The sequence below is a fragment of the Chlamydotis macqueenii genome, chromosome Z (genome assembly GCF_036417535.1).
Source record: "Chlamydotis macqueenii isolate bChlMac1 chromosome Z, bChlMac1.mat, whole genome shotgun sequence".
NCBI classification, from domain to species: Eukaryota; Metazoa; Chordata; class Aves; order Otidiformes; family Otididae; genus Chlamydotis; species Chlamydotis macqueenii.
The window spans coordinates 19456421-19477548 of record NC_141593.1 but is presented as its reverse complement, the minus strand read 5'-3'; the positions used below and the strand labels follow the sequence as shown (position 1 = coordinate 19477548).

General features: G+C 39.4%; 1 protein-coding gene across 2 annotated transcripts in view; it reads left to right on the top strand.

Moving 5' to 3' along the window:
• PDE4D (phosphodiesterase 4D) overlaps positions 1-21128 on the top strand; it is a 366332-nt gene that overhangs the window by 312466 nt on the left and 32738 nt on the right. The gene's annotated exons all lie outside the window — the stretch shown is intronic.

Sequence of the window (21128 nt, the reverse complement as noted above, 5' to 3'; positions counted from 1 at the left end):
GGGACAGTCCCTGCAGTTGCTCCTTCTTTTCACAGCATCCAATTCCGAACTAGGGATCTTTCCTAGAAGATTGTATGAAAAGGTGATGAAGGTAGTTCTTGATCCCAGGGGAGCTGCAGACTGAACTTCATTTGTCATGCTAACAGCTCTCATAACCCAATTTTTATGAAAAAGCCTGCTCAGAACCGAGGTGTCATCACAGTGGTCACCATGGTCCAGAGGTGTGCTGCTGAGGCAGCATTGCCCTTCCTTTCCTTGCTGGAAGTCGAGGATGCCTGTTAGCCAGGGGCTGTGTGCAGGTATCTGGTCAGTGTGTGTGTGTTTCGCAGTTTGAAATAGAGTTTCCACGTGCTCCCTTTGTAACTATGCTTTCTTTTGTGATTTTGGTTTGCAAACAATATGTAGCTATGTTTCTGGAGGTAACTTTTAAAGACAAATTAATAAGCCTGCTGTCTTGCTTCAGAATTTATTTTTACATTTGTCATCAAGTGATGCTCTGAGTTTTTGGGAAGCTTCAAGTACGATGAGAGAGACGAAGAAAGTTTTAATTAATAGACTGATTTTCTCTCTCTTAGGTCTGTGGAAGCAGCTGATGATCTGTGTTTTAACACCTTTTAAACATTGTAGTGGCAATTAGATTTTTTTTTTTTTTTTTGGAAGTCAGAAAATAATAAATGTCTTTGGCTTGGCTTATGCCATTTTAAAATTCTGCGATCTTTGATTGCCCTTACCAAATATCTACTGTTTCTTACTGACTTAAGTCCATGTTCAGCTCAGCCTGCAGGTAAGATGTGAGCTATTTGTACTCTTGTGCAGTTTAGTCCCATAATATAATACCTCTTTTGCTTTTCTTGTTTTTAGAGACTCTTAGCAGCAATTAAATCTCCATTTAAAAAGTTATCTGCCTGGCATTGCCCTATTCTCAGAACTATGTTTTCAATTTTTATTGCCAGTTGAAACATCTGATTATTCAGGGCATGTTGCATACATACGAGCACGTTACAAAGTCAAGAGTTTTGAAGTCTGTGGTAGCACTGTTTGAATCTACTGACACTGTCTTCAAAGGCAGTAAGATCAGACAAAGACATAGGGCTTGATAATTCCTTGCTAACAAGTTTGAACACCTGTTGATTCCCTGACTTGTGGTATCTGTATAGCCACTCTCTCACAAGACCCTGGACTTTCTTTAGGTGTTTATTTATTACCTTCCTAAACCAGTTAAGATACACAGTGTATTTTATAAACACTAAGGACAAGCTGTTTTTAGAATGAGGTAAAACTAATTGCGAATCAATGCATCTTAAGATTTTCCAAGTATATTCAGATTTTGACCTAAAGAGGATCTGTGTTTAAAATAAAATGTGACAACTGCTTTGCATCTTTAAATAAACTCAAAGGTGTTACGTACATCTCATACTACCTTTTGTTCATATCTGTTTGAACTAGTTAAAGAATTGTTTGCCATAGATTACAGGATGAACATTCTTCACACATGTTTATTCAGATGAAGAGAAAGATGTGAATCAAGAAAAAGTTTTTAATCTTGTTTCCAACATAAGATCATGCAGACAAGGGATCAATGCAGGGTACTATGACAAGCGTAGTTGTCATAGTTAATCTGAAGGTCAGTAAGAATGATGCAAAGCTTTACATCAACAGTGGAATTTTTATATTGAGGTGAAGTGTTGCCTCAGTCTGCTTGATCTGTCAGATATGGATGTGCATGTCTAAAGCATTTTATTGCTGCTTACTCTTTCATGTTGCAGTATTTAGGAAGAGCCTGGTATTACTCTTCTGGGAGGGAACAGCTACCATTTGGTTTTGCAGGTCATACTCTATTCTTAAGGTAAACTTTTTCCGCTCTTTTTTGGGAAATCTGCCCCAGTTGTATAGAAATCTCTTTCAGTGTTTGGGAGTTTTTTGTTTTGCTTTGTTTTTTTAAGAAATAATTTTTAAAAGGTACATTGGTGCCATTAACCATAATGTGAACAATCTTGAGTGTGAACGAACAAGCCGGTACAATAATGTGAGAAAATTTAGTCAGGAAGATTTTCATTTTAAGTGTGTGTTAACAGTTTGTTCTAAAGAATCATTTTATTCCTGGTTACTAAAATGTATCCAGCATTTATACAGCATCTCCTGTTGCAGTATAACAACAGTGAGGCATACATATAGGTAAATGATACTATTTTCGTTTATGGAGAAACTGAAGTAAAGAAACTGTGCTCAAGGCTGAGGGCATAGACTTCAGCACAGCAATGAATAATCAAGAGTACCCCGTTCTCTGTCCCAAGAGTAAATCCTGTAAAATCAGATGAGAAGATCGGGAAAACAGATACATTTGGTACAGAACATAGTTTCCCTCTTTCCTTGAGTTTCTTTAAGAATTAGCCCACAAGGTTGGTTGATTTGGGTTTTTTTCCAGACTCTCAGCTACTTTCTTTATTTATTTTTCCTTTCTTTTTTTTTTTTTTAATATGATAGCATTTTCATCAGTCTTAGTTTTCCTTATTTATGTGACCATAATGCGAGACATAAGGGGTAGCAGAAGAATTGAGTCTGCAGCAGGTAAGAGCTTTTGCCCGTTGCACAAAGGCTGCCAAAATAGAGGAAAAAAAATCCAAGAAGGAAAGGGTACTGTGTGTCCTGAAGTAGGCCAGGGAGTGAGTCTTACCTCAAGTCCTCTCTGTGCAGTGAGTTGGCAGTCTGAACAGTTGATTGCGTCTGTGTGGAATCTCCTTACCGTTGGTAATGCCTGCGTAGGACTTGCATTAGCATATCCCAATCCAAGGGTATTTATTTTGTTTAGATGCCCCTCGTGCTCTATTAGCCGTAGTCTATGACGTGCCAGCTCACAGCTTTGGATGAACTGGATGACGCAGATACACAAAAAAATCCTTCTTCTGCATGCTAAGAATTGCTTGAAGCAGTAGGCACAGGGTGCTTTCTGCAATCTCTGGATGAGCCTTGGCATGTTGTGGCATAAGTGTAACCCCAAAAACTTTCAAAACATGTTCTAGGTTGGCTCTGTAGGAAGCCAGCCATGATACTTGGCTGCTGAAGTTACACCAGGATGATGATTATGATATCCAGATCATGTCCCATTTCCCAGCCATCCCTGAGATAAGCAAATTTCCAAGTGCCTGGAGCCATTGCACATGAGATAACTGATGGATAGATCTGTGATGCCCCCATAGGCGTAGTTTGTAAATAAATCTGATTTTCAAAATGACATAGTATTTAAAAGTACAGTCAATTGTCATATAAATCTTACAGTAGTAGGTGTTTTCTTAGTTTACCAGCTTCTGGAGTTGGGCACTGACAGGAGAAGTTTCTCATCGTCATACTCCTGTAGAAACTCCATAAAGTATTGAAAGGCTCTGAAGCCAGAGAACAAATAAGAGGCACCTTAAATTTGTAAAATCAACTAAAATGTCTTTTAATTTTTGGAGACCTATTTCTGATTTTCTATACTGTGTGCTGTTAATATTGGCTGACGTCAATGGACTCTGGCTCTGTTGTGTTTTTCTGCATGATGCTTACTTGAGCAGAAATAAATCAGTTTTAGGAAATAACTTTTGGGTCACAAAAGATGGGATCCTAAAGCATAGTTAGATGGCTGTATTTAGCTGTTCTGATTTCCAGAGATGCTAATCTGTATCAGTTTCCGCTAAGTGGAATTGTGAGTAATATCAGTGTTGAAAAACATAGTTTTTAGGTGGGTACTAGCTTGCTGACTGTGATTTCTAACTTTAGCACAGGTCCACTTTCATGCACTTGTACATGCAAATGATTTTTTTAAAATTTCCTGGTTGCAGAGTGATGGGGGTTTTTAAAAAATAATTTGCGTTTTTTTTTTTTTCTTAATTAATGAATAACTCGCTCTTATTTTTTTTTCCAAGCAAGATTAAAGCAAAAAATAATAGATTTTAAGTTATCTGGGAGAAGAATTATCTTCTTCTGGTATACAGTACCTAGCTTAAGTCCCTGATTTTGGATCTGAGCGTTACTCTGTGGCAGACGATAAATAGATGAAGAATACCAATAATGGAGATGTAGCAGCCACCTTCTGCTAGACAGCATTAGTTGTAGATTAATCAAACCTGGAGGAATACTTGTAATGAAACTGATATGCAGAAGTGCATTTTCAGTTCTGTAATCAAGATTTTGCAAACATCCCTAGTGTGTTGCTTTTGGGTGTCTGAGTATCTGAGTTTAGAGATGGAAAACGTTTCAATTCATGTTGCTTCTGTTTCAGTTTGTGGCAGATGAGAGCATTGTTGCAGGATGTGCTGATAACTGGTAATGAACTTTGGAAAAAGTCATTCATTGGGTATGTCTTTCCCACTATAAACTTATGTGAATGCCTTTTCTCCAAGAAGCTTTTTTAGGTAACAAGGCTAAGAAGATTTAAGTTTCATTTGGTTTGACCATGTTAACTATGAAACTGCTTTTAAAGTGTAAATTATCTTATAGTTGTCCAGCTTGTATACCAGTACGTGCAAATGCTCACAGATTAAAGCAGAGGTGTATTTGCAGGCATTTACTAGCACTAGTTACTATTAAAAAAACCTTTCTGAGATTTTTTTAGTGTTTTGAAGATGTCCAAAGCATAAATGTTTTCAATCAAGTAACTCTTAAAGACTATGCTAATGTAACATTCAATGCAAATTTTAGTGGGATTTTGATTTATGGTTATGGCCGTGTAGTGATCACCTATTACATATGCTCAAACAATAATCTTAATGATACTATATTTTAAATAATTACCTACCTGTAAGCATTTAATGTAAACTAAAATTACACTTGAAGGAAACAAACAACACTTGAAATTCATTCACTTACGTTTTTGTTTTTTTTTGTTTTTTTTTTTTTTTTTTACATTCCCTCTTGAAGTCTTCTGCCAAACTGAGCTATTTTATAATCACATTTTCCTGCTGTTAAAGACTGTTTTTCCTTTTCTCCTTTACAGTGCTAAAAGGCTCACACAAGCAACAGGGAGCTAGCTAATGTAATACCTGGGGGAAGAGTGAGGCAGCACTAATTACTTAGTTCATATAATGAACTGTGTATAAATTCCCTAACGTGCTTCAAACAGAAGTGGTGTTTTACTCCTGCTGGGTTTTCCCAGGGGCAGAGGAGAGCCCCGCTGCCCACATTCCTGAGTAAGCTTCCCGGGGGCAAGAGGAGCAGGGCAAGAAGGCACCTCCAGCCTCTTGGCAGCTCTTCACAGGCACTGGCCACTGGATGGAGAAGCAGCATCGTGTTCCCGAAGGCTGACAGCAGCTCTCAGGGTTTTCGCATGCCCAGACCTTGCGGAGCTGATGACAGGCTCCAATTCCTGATTTAGTCCATTCATCTGGTTTATCTTTGTCTTATTCTGTGGAAAAGCTTAAGTGCTGTGGCGGTCAGTAATTTTGTGGGAGCCTAGATGGGCTGAGTCTAGAACTAGTAAACATAGCTCATGCTGCTGGCTCAGTCTTTTATTAACAGACTAGTTTCTGTCACTGTCTTCTTTTAATTTTTGCTGCCAACTTTAGGGGCAGGTTCATTGCACAGTTAAGAGCTTGTCTTCAGAAATTACATTTCACATTTAGGAGCATGATTTTTTTTAATTACTTTTTCCAAATGTGGAAGCTCAACCAGTGTAAAATTGTATCCTCTTCTATCAAAGCCAATGATTAGAGTGACCTGTTTCCAATTAACGGACAGGATAATGTTGTCATATCCATTTAAGAGAATTAATCATGTTTAAATCCTCTTCAGTTTGAAATATTGCCCATGAAAAATATGTGCTGGAAACATAACAGTTGAAAAGAAATTTGTCATGACTAAATTGCTGCAGAGCAGGTAAGCATCTCTATTTTGCTTCTCAGATTTAAAGAGCTTGGATATCCAGATTGAAAAATTGATGGGGTTTGTTGTGTGACAATCCTCTTATGTAATGTCTGGCAATGCCATTGCACTTGGCTGCCTGACATGATAGTTTAATTGGTTCTTACGTTCCCAGATCTTTCTAGGAAAATCCAAGGATTTGGTTAGCTCTTTAGAGTGCTGCTTCTGATGAAGATTACCATTAAGAGGCAGCTGTTAGCAAGAAAACTCTTACTGAGTGCAACACCAGGAAATTTTTTATTTGTCAAGGATTTCAGTTTGCACAGTGACAGAGTAAAGAGATACTGATAAAGTAGTGAGCCTGAGTTTGAATTAATGCATATTTGTGTGGACTCTCCAATTTTGTTGTACTTCATAACAAAAGAAAAGGAAAAGAGGTCTGTGGAGGTAAGGAAAGGACTGCCTTCACAGGCACGCTTCTCCCTTTCTGTGCTCTGAAGCCAGCCAGTAAGGATTTCAAGACCTCTGGACTAGAGTGCAGTTCCCTGTGCACAACCTTACTCCCTTACTTGCTCCCATGTAAAACTACTCACGCTTCTGGAGAACAGCAGACTTGCCCTCGAGCAACCGCAGTGATGACTGAGGGGGTGTGTGTATGTGTGTGTGTGTGTATGTATATATATATATAAAAGACACAAGAAGATAACACTTTCCTGGCTGCATTGCACAAGGACATGCTGCAGCAAGATAACAGCTAAAACTTGCTGTTGTGCAGATGGTTTGCACCAACTCCTCCTTATCATTTATGAACACTTCCATCTTCTCAGAAAGAAGCGGATGGAGTGTTGGTGCCAGTTTGGCAGTGGCTGAATCTCTTCTGTGCAAATGGGTGCTGCTTCCGTAGGAGCTGTCGGATTGGTGTCAAGTGAGAAAAATCGTGAAATGCCCTGTTCTTCTGCGGAGACAGTAAATGGAGGCTTTGGTGGTGTCATACAGCTGTAGGTCTGTTGCTGAGAAAGACGCAAATGTGGTGGGTGAGGCTCAAGGTGTCTGGTTGTGATCAGCCCTTTGTGTGGGTACACTACGGCAAACGTCACCTCCTTGGGACTTCTCAAATAGAAGTACACCACAGAGGCTCTCCCGTTCCGTACCAGTGGAATGGAGGCTAGAGTTGGCTCATAATGGTCAATACAAAGAGCACTGGCATTTCAAGGCTCCAAAACAAGTTAGGCACCCTTCATCTCACAGATTCGATCTGTACTTTAAATTCTAGAAAAAAATGAATTCATTTCTGTGTCTCTCATTCGCTGCCACTTAAAAAGTCCTGAATGTGAGATCTATGTAAGAGGAATGATGCCACTCTGAGGCATTGCTATGATTTAACACTTTTTTTCAACTTTTTAACTGCTTCTAGGATTGCATAGCTTTCCAGTCACTAATAACTGGATAATTTTTTTCCATAAATATAAGTAAATGCAGCATACTAGCACACAAACAGCCCTTTTTGTAGCCCCTTTAATTATAGGAAATGCCATGGTATGAGGGATTCTTTCCTTTTAGTGTAATAGCACAGAATAATATAGACAAAATGTTATGGAGTAAATAACTAGAACCTGATGTGGGGAAATAACTTTACTTTCAACGACCGTAATAGAGAATTTGAAAATTACAAAGTTTTTCCAGCAGTTAATTATTTACAGTTAAAATGCAAACATCAATGTACCTTTTCATGGCATTTACAAAAAATACTGATTTTACTTTTTTTTTCCAAAATTTTTGCTTGGAAAAGGCTTCATGGACATGTGTACTTGAAAACTTATTGCTTAATAATAAAGGTGGAATTCATGGCTACTGAAAGCATGATAAGTATCTAAGTACTTGTGGCTCCTTGTGACAATATTTAGAGCCAAGAACTCCTGCTGTATGTTCATAGTAATGTGCTGCTGTAATCATAGAATCACAGAATGGTTAGGGTTGGAAGGGACCTTCAAAGGTCATCTAGTCCAAGCCCCCTGCAAGGAGCAGGAACAAATCAAGGTTAGACTGTAAGATACGAGGCATTTCGGAGAGCAGTGGCCTTTCTTTTCTTTTTTTTTTTTTTTTTTTTTTTTTCTTTTTAATAAATGTTGTGTTTCCAAGAAGAGGCAGCTTCTGCTATTATAAAATTTTGGTACAATGAATATATTGTTTGATGAAACATCAGTTCAACCTCTGCCTCATAAAGAAACTGCACTAAGAAACTGTTCTGCTGTTTCAGTTACATTAGTAGGGCTTTTGGTATCATCTGCCAAAACTTGCCGTGTCAGGAGACTTAACATAGAATTACATATAGTCTGGATTGAGAAGTTTATTCTGGTTTTTTTTTAATTTTTTTTTTTTTAAATAAATCATACCTCGATAGAAATTTGTCCCAGTTCTAGTTAACTTGCAGCCGGTCTTCCTTGTAGCTGCAGAACTGAATGTAGGCAAGCTAAGGCATGATGGAAAGTGATGCTGCTCATCCTGCCTCGAAACCATGTGAGTAGGGCAGTGCCCAGGGTTGAGCTGGGGTTCACCTCTGAGCAGTTCAGCCGCAGCTTCCCTGTGGCTGCCCCATTACGTGTCTGGTGGCAGAACCCTGCTGCAATGGGGACTGCTGCTTCACCTGAATGTCCAGCCAAGGGAAACACCGCTGTGCTAGAGCGAGTTCTGCCTGTCGTTGGCTCTGCTGGCCGACTCCGGGTGTGGAAATGGAGCTACACAGGCAATAGTGTCCTCTGTGGTAAATCACATGTAGCAGGGAAACACTGAATCAAGCTCATGTGCAGGGCCTGTTTACAAGATTGTCTAAAAATAAAATGTAAACAGCTTGCTACTTCTATTAATTAGGTTTTAACCCACTAATATATAATCAGCTAATCAAACTGAGATGACTGAATACTTGTGTAAGATCCCTCAGCAAGACAACGTTTAACTAAACCCTCTGCTCATAATTGCTATGGGAAAGGCTGCTGGTTTATGCATTTTTGTTATCCATTTTATTTGGAGAGGGAGAGTAAGAGCACAAAGGAAAGTTAAACTTGAAGCAGACCTGCTAGTTAAATTTGATTACTTTTTGATCTTTTATTACAGATAAGCAACACCTGAGTTGCAATTAATATACATATATAGTTTTGCATGGTAATAGCTCATCTTTCCTGGTCAAGGATAACTTCTAATTTGTACAAAAAAGTATGGAAGTAGCTTATGGATCTATTTAAAACAGCCTCAAATATAAAACATGTAACATCAACATCTAACTTAACTTTTCACCTGTGAAACAGCACAGATCTTCAAGGTCCTTTTTCCACCTACTTGTACTGCAAGTTACGTTAAAAAAAAAACACCTGCCTGTGCTGTGCTATAGTGATATTCCATGGCTTTCACGTCACTCAATTTACAGATCAGAAGTTTGTTTCACAAGTTGGGGAACTGAGGCGGAGAGGTTAAGATGTGTTTGTGGTGGCCCAAGTCTGGAACTATGTTTCAGAGCATTTTGCTGCCCCTTTGATGTGTTCAGTTGTGCTGTCCAGTTAGTGTCTGCTTGGCACAGCTCAGTGACAGGACTCCCTGCACTCCCCACTGCATACATTCAAGTCTAAGTTAGGTTTTCAGCTGGAAAGATCACTCGTTAGTAGGTTTCCTGAAAATCGGAATGCAATCCACTCTCATCAATACTAGATGTTGGCAAAATGCTAATGAGGCAGCAATTACTTTAATGTGCACTAGTCCAGGCTGGTTTTCAAGCTCCTCCATCATTCTCCCCTGCTAATTTAACGTGTGTTAATGGTAGCTTTTGCTTGCCTGTGTTCATAAGCACCATATACTAACTACTAGGATTTTCTTTTTGCCTGAGGCTTGACTTTTTGAAGAAATTTATAAGCAGGTTTTTCAAAGTCATATAAAGCAATCAAAACAAAGTCAGTGTTCATTTTATTCTGGAATAAACAGCTGGACCTTACAGGAAATGTGTATGATTAACTGCAACCTCGTAACCATTCCGCTACATTCGTCACATTCCCCAGATACATGAGCCCAGGAGTATTGTTTGATAGATATAATGATGTGTGGTTTTTAGTTGAATTAGTTTATATGACTGGAAGGACCTGTTCAAGCAGGCCTTAACGTATTTAAACCAGGCTATCTGATCTTCTTGTGGCCAAGGTCGACCATACAGCCTTAATGTAGTAGTTCTGCAACCTCACACTGCTAGCTGAGATATTACCATTTACATAAACTTGCTTTTTGTGGTTCAGAATGAACCGTTGTAACAGATGGCCCAGAGCAAAATGACTAACACTACTGATATTTTAATTACCATAAATCAAATTTTAAGAGGAGGACCACTAAGTGAATAGCTAGAATTTTATCATGAAATACCTTTATTTTGTCAATAGATTCAGGAAGGCAGCACTGCATCGGTTGGTAATGAAAAAGTTATTTTAGCTGCAGGGACTAGAAATGAAGGTGCTAAGTATTTTTTTTTCTTCCTCTTTCTCAAGGTATTGGTGTATATTATGCATTGTAAAATGTAAACTGGGAGGTGCCTCACCCTGAAGGTTTCTTAAATGTAGAAACAATGATGTTCATAATACATTGTCCACTCATTGGAGCTTCAAAGGGTGGTATGAATGAAGAGTATTTTTTGCAGAGTGAGGATGTGATTCATGTGTACTCACTGACACAAGGAAAGAGTTTTTAGATGATCTGAGCAAGAAAGAAAGGATAAATACCCAAGGTGATGTTTTGGGTGTGCTCTTTAGCAGTGTTTCTGCAAACTTCATTATTGGGACACTGGAAAAGTAGTGCAACTCCATCAGGAAAGAATGGTAAGCAGACAGCACCATAGAGGTTAGTGTAAGAACAAAAGAAATAGTAAGAAGTCGCTTTTTCATTAATAGAGCAAGAAAGAGTTTGAAGAGCAGAAACAACAAGAAATTAGACTGCCAAGTAGACATTGTGAACTTGAGCATCTTTGATCATGTTTTATTGAAAAATGTACAAGACGCACTAGAAAATAGACTTTACGCATGCAATCTTTTGAGCAGTTAACGTATTTTCTGTGCTTAAAATATAGATTTGCTAACCTTTTTTTTTGAGGAAAAAATTTTGCTTTGCTGTGTGCTTCTGCAAATGATTTTGAAAGATAATGACTGGGCTCTAAGCTTTGCTGCTTCTGCGTTTGCAGGTGGTTGGAGTTTTTGAGTATGTCAGCAGTATTGTGAATTTTTTTGCTATTGTTGATAAGCTTTGTTGTCACAAATGTGCGTTGGTGACTTTGTTTCCTACTGCGTGGTGTGTAAGCCCTGATAAATTAGAAGGGATGTGTGGGTAGCGTGAGAGTTACCATGCCTTTGATGTTGGCCATGTTTTCCCCGTGCACAAAGGGACCTCCCTTACAAGTATACATGAAACAAACAAAATGTTTTCAGTTTAGTGGCTGAAATGAATGAAACAAGCTATAAAATAGCAGAATTACATTTGAAAGTTAATGATGAGCAAGTTTGTAAGGATCTTTTTAACTGTGCTCTTGTTATGTGAATTAAAAAGCTCACCTCTTTTTTACTCAATAGCAGCATCTCAGAACAAGGGGGACAGACGGGTACTTGAGACCTTGCTAAATGCAGTATTTATTTTGCTTTCTAAACATGTGCTTCCCTGGGATTCTCCCTTCTTAGCCTTAGCTCACCCACTTTCAGCTTTTGCTGCTGCAGAAAACTAGAGTTAAAGGGACTTCTTCAGCCAAACCCGGATGCACTGTTTGCACGCCGTGTAACGGGTCTCGAAGCAGCCCTTGTGTGTGGTGTTGCAGGGAGCATGCTCGGATTCCTCAGCATCTCCATCCTCTGCTGCATGCTGATCACCTCGGCGGCGACTGCTGTCTCCCGCTGCTGCTGCTGCGAATGCACGCTGTGCTGATGCAGGCACCATAATAGGAAGCACCTAGGGCTGTCATAAACAAACAGGCCAGCGAAAAAAGTGCAAGCCTGACGTATGGTGTGGCCATAGCAACAAGCAGAGATGAGGGTGCCATTTTGGAGTAAGTGCAGGCTAGTGTGGCTCAACAAGAAGCAAGAAAGTATCTTTGCTGGATTTACAAACCTGTTCTGTATGTGCACATCAGAGGTTTTCTGAAACATACTACTTGCAAGAAGACAGCTTACAAAAAACAAAATCTGAAATTAAGTATGTAAGGGTGTCTTTAAATGAAATTATTTTTCACTTGCAACAGAAACTTTAGCTGGAAAATTTATAAGCACGTTTACTCCTGAGAAATATTAATGTGATGAATTATTTGACAAATCATAGAATATCTCTTTGGATGCATAGACTTTAAAGCCCAGAGGTCAGATTTCTCACTAAAATGACTGTGTTTTTCTTGTACTGTGAAGCATGGCCAAAGTTTTGTATGTCTGAATACTGGACCCAGGTAAGATTGCATTTCATAATTTGATAATTGGTTGCTTTTTCCTCTTTTCTTAGTGTCAGTAAAAACAAACATGTACATTTTCTAGCTGGGTGGGATTTTCTGCAGCTCTTTTTGGTTGTTGCTGAAAAGCTTGAAGAGGCTTTATTGTGACAGAGCTCTTAAAGCTCATCACTATGAAGATTATTCATGTGGTCGATACGTAGTTAGAGCTTGGCATTTCTGGAACAGCTTTCGGTACATCCCTGCTTACAGAACTTGATTTTTAAAATGGAATGACTAAATTTTACATACAAGAAGATGAAGTGCTCTGGAAAACTTCTGCAGAAAGAAATCTTGGCATTTAGGGGCTAAAACTGAAGTAATAATTATTCTTTGGTGGTCAGGAATGTACATATGTAATCCGATCTTTGTTTCATAGAGCTGTGACAGATAGGTTGGTTATAGGGGTGATTTAACAATATAAAGTAAAAGTGTGCTCTTGAGATACAGTAGAACTGCAGGAAGAAAATGAACTCGATAAGTATGTTGTGGTGAATTTTTTGTCTTTCCAGGTAGATACTATTCCTGTGCTCGTATGTCTTTTAGATTTATAGATGTGGTGTAAATGAAAGGATGCTGATGTACAGAGGGGTTTTAGCTTTGTTCTTGCAGTTTTTATCAGAGCTTGAAAAATGTCCTGGTGGTAGAAGACTAAAGCTGACTGACCAAAGTGGAGGATAAGAGGACAGCTGTTGGTCTTGTATCTTGTTACACCCTGTCATTTAAATAGTGTGCCTATGTATGAAACTGCCTTGAGGGAGGAGTCATCTGGGGTTTGGTTTTGTTTTCTTTTTTTGATTCCTTCTACAGTATCTTGGCTGTTGTGAAATAGCATACTCTACACAAATCTTTCTGTTCCCCAATCTGTCTTTTCACCCCGCATCCTGCCCAGTGATAGTCTCTTGCCTTTGCTGGTGCGTGTAGCTTTGCTGAACGACAAGAGTCACACCGACCTGCACTTGTACTTGCCAGACGGCTTGCTCTTGGGCTTGTAGGTGGCAGCACTGGAAGTGACAATATCCATTTTGTTTCCTACCTTTTGAGTACCAGGGGACTTCCAGAAGTCTGTTTGCAAACTGAGATGAATAGCTCAGCTTGGCTTTATAGTCCTTTTGCTCTTGGAAAATTTCCTAATCAAGACCTGGGAGTACACTGAAAAAACAGAGAAGGCAATGTTTGCTCTAGTCAGGAAAAGTATGCTGTGCTTACAGTGAACTGGGCAATATTGGGAATTCGTGTCACCTAATGCATGCTAAGAAAACCATCTAAAAATCAGCAGCATGTTTGGTTTTTAAAAGCTAGGAGTATGCTTTTTACACATGTAGCATTAAATTAAGCAGTAGTTAATAGGACAAGCATATCAATCTCGTGCCCTGGGTATGAAAATTAACTTTAATGTTCACCAAAGTTACCAGATGTTACATCCTAACTAATTTTTAATGGAATTTGTATTAGACAAGACATAAACTCCCTAGTAACTATACAGTCCAGTACAAACTGTTCCCATAGTGTGGAGCGTTTGAACAGTTCATTCGAATTCAACTAGAACTTGATCTAATGGCTGCTGGAGCTGATGAGAGTCTTTAAATGTACTTAATCAGACTGCGGCTGGACCCTATAGCCGGTTTTATTAAGCATCATTATCTCTTTGATGAAGAGTTAGTAGAATTGTCTGCTAAGCAGCGGCTTTGGAGGACTGGAGGAAGTTTAATTTGTTGCAGACTATGAGCCTTTTTAACATATTTGTCGTTCTCATGGCAAAAACGGGCTTGTGCCTGTGTGCAGGCTCTCATGTAAATTGATAGACTCGGCATCTGCCGAGGTCTCTCCCGTGTTTCTGTTTGCTCAGAGCTTTTCCAGCTGCTCCAAACATAGTTTGTAAATGTGTAAATGGGCAAAAAGCAGCCAATTTTTCCCCAGCTTTTTTTTTCTAACAAAAATGCAAGCCAAAGTTGAAGATGATGCCATATCTATTTAGAGCATATTGGTTTTGTTTGATTTTAAGATGTTTTTCAAACTAGGGGTGATTTTTATAGAGACTTAGAAGTATCTACCAAAGAGGACTGAAATATGAAGAATACCTTGTTTCTTGGTAAGATACCTAGTAATGCACGCTGCATTGCTATGCATTACTATGCACAGTAATAATGAAAGGTTAATAGGTAGTCTTTTAGTTGAATAATGTCTGTGTATTTTGGATCCTTATTCATCAGAGAATATACGCCCGATCTAGTGATGTACTTTTCTTTTGTTAGTGGAACCTAATAAGTGATGTGATGTTGTTTTCATGTTTTTAGTCTACCTTTGGTTTCTTAGTTGAAGTAAATGACAGGTTTCATTACAATTTAGTGTTCAGAAAAGAAAATAAGTGATCATGGGTTATCATTGCTTAAACAGAGCTCTTACCTTTCAAATAAAATTGTCTTTAATGCTTTGCTATGCTACAGAACTTTGTAAGTGACCTAAATTATCAAAGCTAAAACATATTAATTTATTCATTACTAAGGTACATTTAATCACTTTGAAATATAAAATATTCGCTGGTTATAAAACATGCATAAAAGCAGTATTTACAAAAGGTGATTACTATATGATGTTACAGTACATACTGGAAATGGCTAAATACAACCCACATTTGAGCATTTTCAGAGGAAATACTGATTTAGCAGTAAAATTGTTTCCTTTTAAATACCAATTTATGGGTGCTCTGTCAAACCAGAATTGCTCAGAAGGAACCCACAGTAACATTACTGAGGGGTGAGTACATTGATGTGGCAAGGAAACCTTGGTGTGTATTTGTGTATTCCATACTATTCATTCTTCCAGAAAAGTTAGCATAAAAATGTTTTATACGTTTGAACAATCAGTTGTGAATAATGAAAAAATAGTGTAGAAATGGTGGAGGATTACTGAAAGGGTGACTCTCGCCTGAAATCAATTTCTACGAAGTTGGTGTGAATTGTGTATGTTTATGCTCCTCTGTATTGTGTGACTTCAGATAATCTTGGTGCTTTGTTTATCTTAGTTTTATTTCATGACAAGAAGCAAGATTCACCCATGTGAGGCCTCCTACAGAATCTTTTCAGCTGCTCTGGTGAGGCTGTATTGGAGACTAATAGGTGTAGGAGTTGTGCTTCAGCAGCTCCCTGTAGCTGCCGTAAGTAAAACTCAGTGCAAAACTATCCATGTTCGGGAGGGCTCCCGGCTGTAGCCCATGGGCTACCGCTGGTGAGACAAGAACCGGCTCCAACCTGGAGGGTACATGAGCCATGTAGTACAAGAGTGGTTCTGGTTTAATGTCCTCATCTCGCAACAGTTCACGATGCGGGGTGGGAAGGAACAAAACGTTCACAGGATAGAGTGATGCTGCAGGTCTAAACTTGGGGAAGAACCAGGGGATTCTCCTGACCCTCAGTTGTTTCAGTTTCCAAGAGCATGCTCTCCTGAGCAAGTCTGATCCTTTGTGTGTCCCTTCTTATCTGTATTATGAACGATGATCTATGTGGAAACTCCAGTAGCTAGAGATGAAGGATGCTGACAGTTCATTTCTTCAGCTGCGTCTCAGCTGTTGGTTGCTACCCAGCTGAGACTTGGCTGTGACAGTCTGAGCACTTGCCGCTCTGCTCCAGCGCAGGGTTAAACAGAGCTGCCAAACGCAAAGGAACCCGTCTGTGTTGGCACGGGATGGTCAGGAGTGTTCTCTGTCAGGCGTGGCTGCGTCACTTGTCCTTACTAGCACTTGGCCAACGACTCCCCAGCGTGGCCTGGTCTGAACCTGCCAAACCCTGAGGCCAGGTATGCAGGCATCCACAGCTGGCGAACTGAGCGCCAGGCAACAGAGCAAAGCGACGGCTCTGCCTGATCTGAACACCCCAGCACCCCACTGCACGCTGTCACTGTGACACAAAAAGTCAATGCTCAAAAAGACACTTGGATCCTGTGTGTACAATGAGAGGCAAATTACTGGTGTCAACAGACATAGACTAAGGAAACCTGAATATACCACGAGCTTCCTCATGCCTAGACTGAGACTTCATGTAAGAGGGGTTTGAATCGCACAGGTAATAAGTATGCAATTTGGGAAGCTACGGAGCTGCCTTTGGCCTGATCTTGTTATCTTGTCTCCATCTCTCTCGTGTACTGATAAACCCAACCTTACAGTACACCTGACTGCAGGACTGGAAACCACTTAGGTTTTATGCTTGTTTGCTTAATTTGACCTAGAGGTATTTGGGTGAACCACTCAACTTGGACAAAAGAAAAAAAAAAAGCATTACATTTTTGTGTGTTTCCCTGTATGCATGAGACAAGGGTGTACTGGGCGAGACTGTTTCTCCTGTTCTGGATGGATAGATTTCCATTTTTTTGTGAATCAATCTGCATAGATTTAGAGCGTGTTTAGAGCATCTAAATAAATAATCATATGAAAGGTGTGAAGGACACATTGACGTGAATATTAGTTGGTGAGTAACCCTTGCTGAGTTTTTTCCTTGAAAGAACAATGACAGTCTTGCATGCACTTTAGTTAGAGGCACAGCAGCCATGGTTTAGTAAGAACTGGAGCCTGAACCAACAAAATTGCATGAAACAACTTGCAGTCTGCTTTCAAAATGTCAATATCTACTACGGATGATTTACAGGCACTTGCTAAGGCGTGTTTATATCAGGGCTGTACTGTACTGAGTGTGTTGCAGTGTTTGTTACTAGTCTGCAGCCCACAGTTCTCCACTTCTGTCTGTACTGTCATTGCTTTTTTCGTAGGACAGCTTTTACCTTCTGACATATTTTGTAAACTGAGCAATATTATTTAGAAGGATAAGAAATAGTTTGGTTCATATTTGATTTTCATATATATTAGGAAAAAAGTTACATTTAATTTTTGCTTTTTTACAAGAGCGGTATGTATGTTAAATATGACTGCAGCTTTTAAAAAGATGATTAAAAGACTCATTTCTTTTTGTATGAAATGGCAACCATTCAACAAGATTTCTGATGAACTGTTAAAGCATGTGCTTGGCCAGGTCTACAGTAGGAACACCTCATTAAAATAAGAATGTCATGTTACAGGAGAAGTGAGATGAATCCAGCAGTACCAGTGAAGCTGGGTTTTGTCCTGACATAGCAAGCCAGTTTTCTGTGTGAAAAAGGCAAGACCTGTAAAGCTCAGTTTTTGCTGGTATGTCTGTATCAGTCTTAGAGTCAGTGTGCCATCACAGCTCTGCAAGTGAAGAATCCTCGTCTTTGCACGTTCGTGAGACATAGCTGTCTGCAAAAGTGCATAATGTGGGTACAAACCTCTGTGGCTATGCTACAGTAGATACCTATGGGGTACGTATTTACTTGCAGGGTGCATATTCAGATGATTCTACATTTTATATTCCTTTTATTACAGACCTATTTCTTAGCCCACATTGATATTTATGTTGAAGGTAAAGAACCTCATAAAGGACAAAAGGAGGGAAAACTGCAAGTTTTTCTTTCTAGATATCTTTAAATTGCTTGTGAGTAACAGCCTGAGAGTTGCATGAGACCTACAGCGTGATCAAGGAATAAGTGCAGTATTCCTACTTGTAACTGGTGGCAAGCTGGACTTTTGTGCTCATAGTTTTTTACCTACTGTATCTGTCAGACATGGTTGCCAGTGTTAACTAGGCAAATGTTGACTAGACATGAGCTAGGAGAAGGAGAACCACCTTTTTTTTTGGTTTGTTTGTTTACTTTTTAAAAGTTACCATATTTTCTGGAAACTGTAATTTGGATGGAGAAGTAGAAAATAAAATAGAAATTGTTACTTCACTTCCAGGACTCACCCCAACACACCTCTTACACAAGCTGCTCAGGCTTTGGTATGACCAGATCTCAGAACCAAGCAGTTCTGTACTCCATCAGAAGACCCACTTTCTGGTTGTCCAACCTCCTTTTAGGAAGTGTCCTTTCTTGGAAGAGCAGAACCAAGACCTGTGACATATGGAAGGGAAAAAAAACACTTATTCCCCCTCCCTTAATGCTTGTTTTATGTTTGTCACATATGTTTAAAGCCAAATCTTTTCCCTTTAGTAAGAAGCGAACTATTAGAATTTCCTAAAAATTTATTTCAGAAAAAAAAAAATCCTGTTTCTCTTTTCACTGTCCTTAAAGGACAAAGTCCTTGTTTGCAGAGGAGTGTTTTAGTGTTAGGAGAAATCACCTTTCTTGTTTCTCTAGTGTGAATTGCTTTCTGGATTTAGCACAAGTTGTCTTGGGAAAGGCTTACGCTTCACTGTGTTCTTATCCCATAATACGAGTATCCTTATGAGGCATTGCAGTGATGCAGTTTGTAAATCTTGCTTATGTGAATAAGCTCTAGAAGAGGCATCTGCAGTGGCCGTAGCTGGGATAATGTGTACAAGTTGTAGGAATTTCTGTGCTGCGGGCCACAAGCAGTTAGCTGGAGCTAAGAGCATACATCAACATGGCACAGTATTTTTTCCTAACAGCAGCCTTTTCTCAGCATTGGTATTGCATTGCTTTCGGTGCATTACTGAGGTGTTATGTCTTTGCAGTACCTCTGACATGTTTACTCTTCTTAAATGCCTTTGGACTGGAAGGCTCTGCCCGGATGCACTGAAGTAAGCACAGCCATGTAAAAGAGATGTGTATACTGGATCACACTGATCTTTTGAGTCAGATTATTTTTTCGTCCTTCTTTGCAAGTCATGTTAAATTGTCTGTAAAGCATAGGAGTTTACTGCTGAGGAGCATAGGATCAGCCCTGAGACTCCACTTGGAGCAAAACTTGCCAGTTATATGTTAGTTGCCCTGATAAAGCATCCTTTGCTGGGCCTGCACTTTGGGAATCAGGGAGTGGTTATCAATATGTTGTTTGGAAAATGTCCAGATTCAAAGCATGAAAAAGAAGTGGCAGCTCAGTGAAACACAAAATATGGTATAAGCTAAATTGTGCGCTGTATCTGAGCTTTCCACCTGGCTTTCTGACTGTGCTTTGCCTAGTGGAGGTGGAAAAGCAGGATGCGTTTTTGTTTGCAGATAAGGCGAACTGAAGGTGATAGCAGTGCTCTGTCTGTTTGGTCGTCGTCATTCTTGAGACAGGAATGGATAAGTGTAATGGAAAGAAATGAGGACAAAGGCCAGAAATGGCAGTAGAAGATCCTCCCCAACAGCAGTCCCTAAGAAAAAATGGACAAGAAAGATGTGACTTAAGAATGAGTTGCTATGCCATCCATGAATACAGTTTTAAGGAGGAAGTCTTACATTTTCCTTTTCCTTTATTTTACACTTGGGCTTTTTTTTTTTTGTGTTTTATTTTAGGAATTGTTATGGCTATCTTGCTGTCCTGTACAAGGCACTATGTATCTACACTTTACATAATACAAGCATTAAGGGAAGGGGAGTAAATGTGTTTTCCCTTCCGTATGTGACAGGTCTTGGTTCTGCTCTTCCAAGAAAGCATCCTTCCTAAAAGGAGATTGGCTTGGTTCTGAGACTCTGTCACAGTGAAGCCCAAGCAGATCATGTAAGAGGTTGGGGTGAGTCCTGGAAGTGAAGTAATAAATAATTTCTATTTTATTTTCCACTTCTCCATCCAAATTATAGTTTCTATAAAAAATGATAATTTTATTTAAAGCTAACAAATTGCTACCAGAGTACTGTAAGAGACCCAAATTAGGGCCCTCTCGTGGAGGTATTTTGTGTCTTCTTCCAGAGCTATTTTGAAGGATTCCTTTTAGGTTGTTCCCTGCAAAGTTGATTGGAGGAGTAAGAGCAAGAGAAGTGTGCCATTAAAATAGCTTACATAAATACATGGGTTTTTTGCATATCAAATAGATATGAAAAATATGAAATATAAGATCTTACAGTTTGCTCCAAGTTCCCTGAGCTCATGTCCAGTGCAAGCTGAGCATGCATTTGATTTGTGTGCTGGCATCTTTTATAGATACAGAGAGAAACTTTGAGCAAAACAATTTGTTATCTGTTGAGAAATACACTGATATAATGAATGAACTGAGTGGAGTAGGTATTTCCACTAATATTGCATTAATTTAAGCATAATTTTAAAAAATATTGTCTTACCCAGGATATGTGTTTGAAGCATTTCCAGGCCAGAGGTATAAATAACTCGTCTATTGTTTCACAGCTTCTTCCATTGTGATGCAGATGTATTGTATGTTCGTATGGTTATGCTGTGGATATTGACACATGCATAAAAACATGAAACATATTGTAGTTTTATGGTGTGAGGGAAGTTACATACAGCTCTCCAAGTAAAGGTGAAGTATTTTTTTAACACTGTTTTTAGGGCAAAACTTGAAAAGCCTGCTGTTCACATCAGGTACTGTTCACAATAGTAATTTCATGGACAAAACCATAGGATTGTGGTTATGCATTTGATTCTGTCAGTCACCAAGTGGGACAGCGAGATAACCAGCTGGGCTGTTCATCACTGCTTTCTGCTAGGGTGACTGCCTCTTCAAATCTGCTATGATAACTGCAGCTGTTATAGAATCATAGAATGGTTTGGCTTGGAGGGTACCTTGAAGATCATCTAGTTCAACCCTCCAGCCATGGGCAGGGACACCTTCCACTGGACCAGGTCGCTGAAAGCCTCATCCAGCCTGGCCTTGAACACTTCCAGGGATGGGGCATCCACAACTTCTCTGGGCAACCTGTTCCAGTGCCTCACCACCGTCACAGCAAATAATTTCTTCCTAATACCTGATCTAAACCTACCCTCTTCCAGTTTAAAGCCATTACCACTTGTCCTGTCACTAAATGCCCCTGTTGAAAGTCCCTCTGCAGGTTTCCTGTA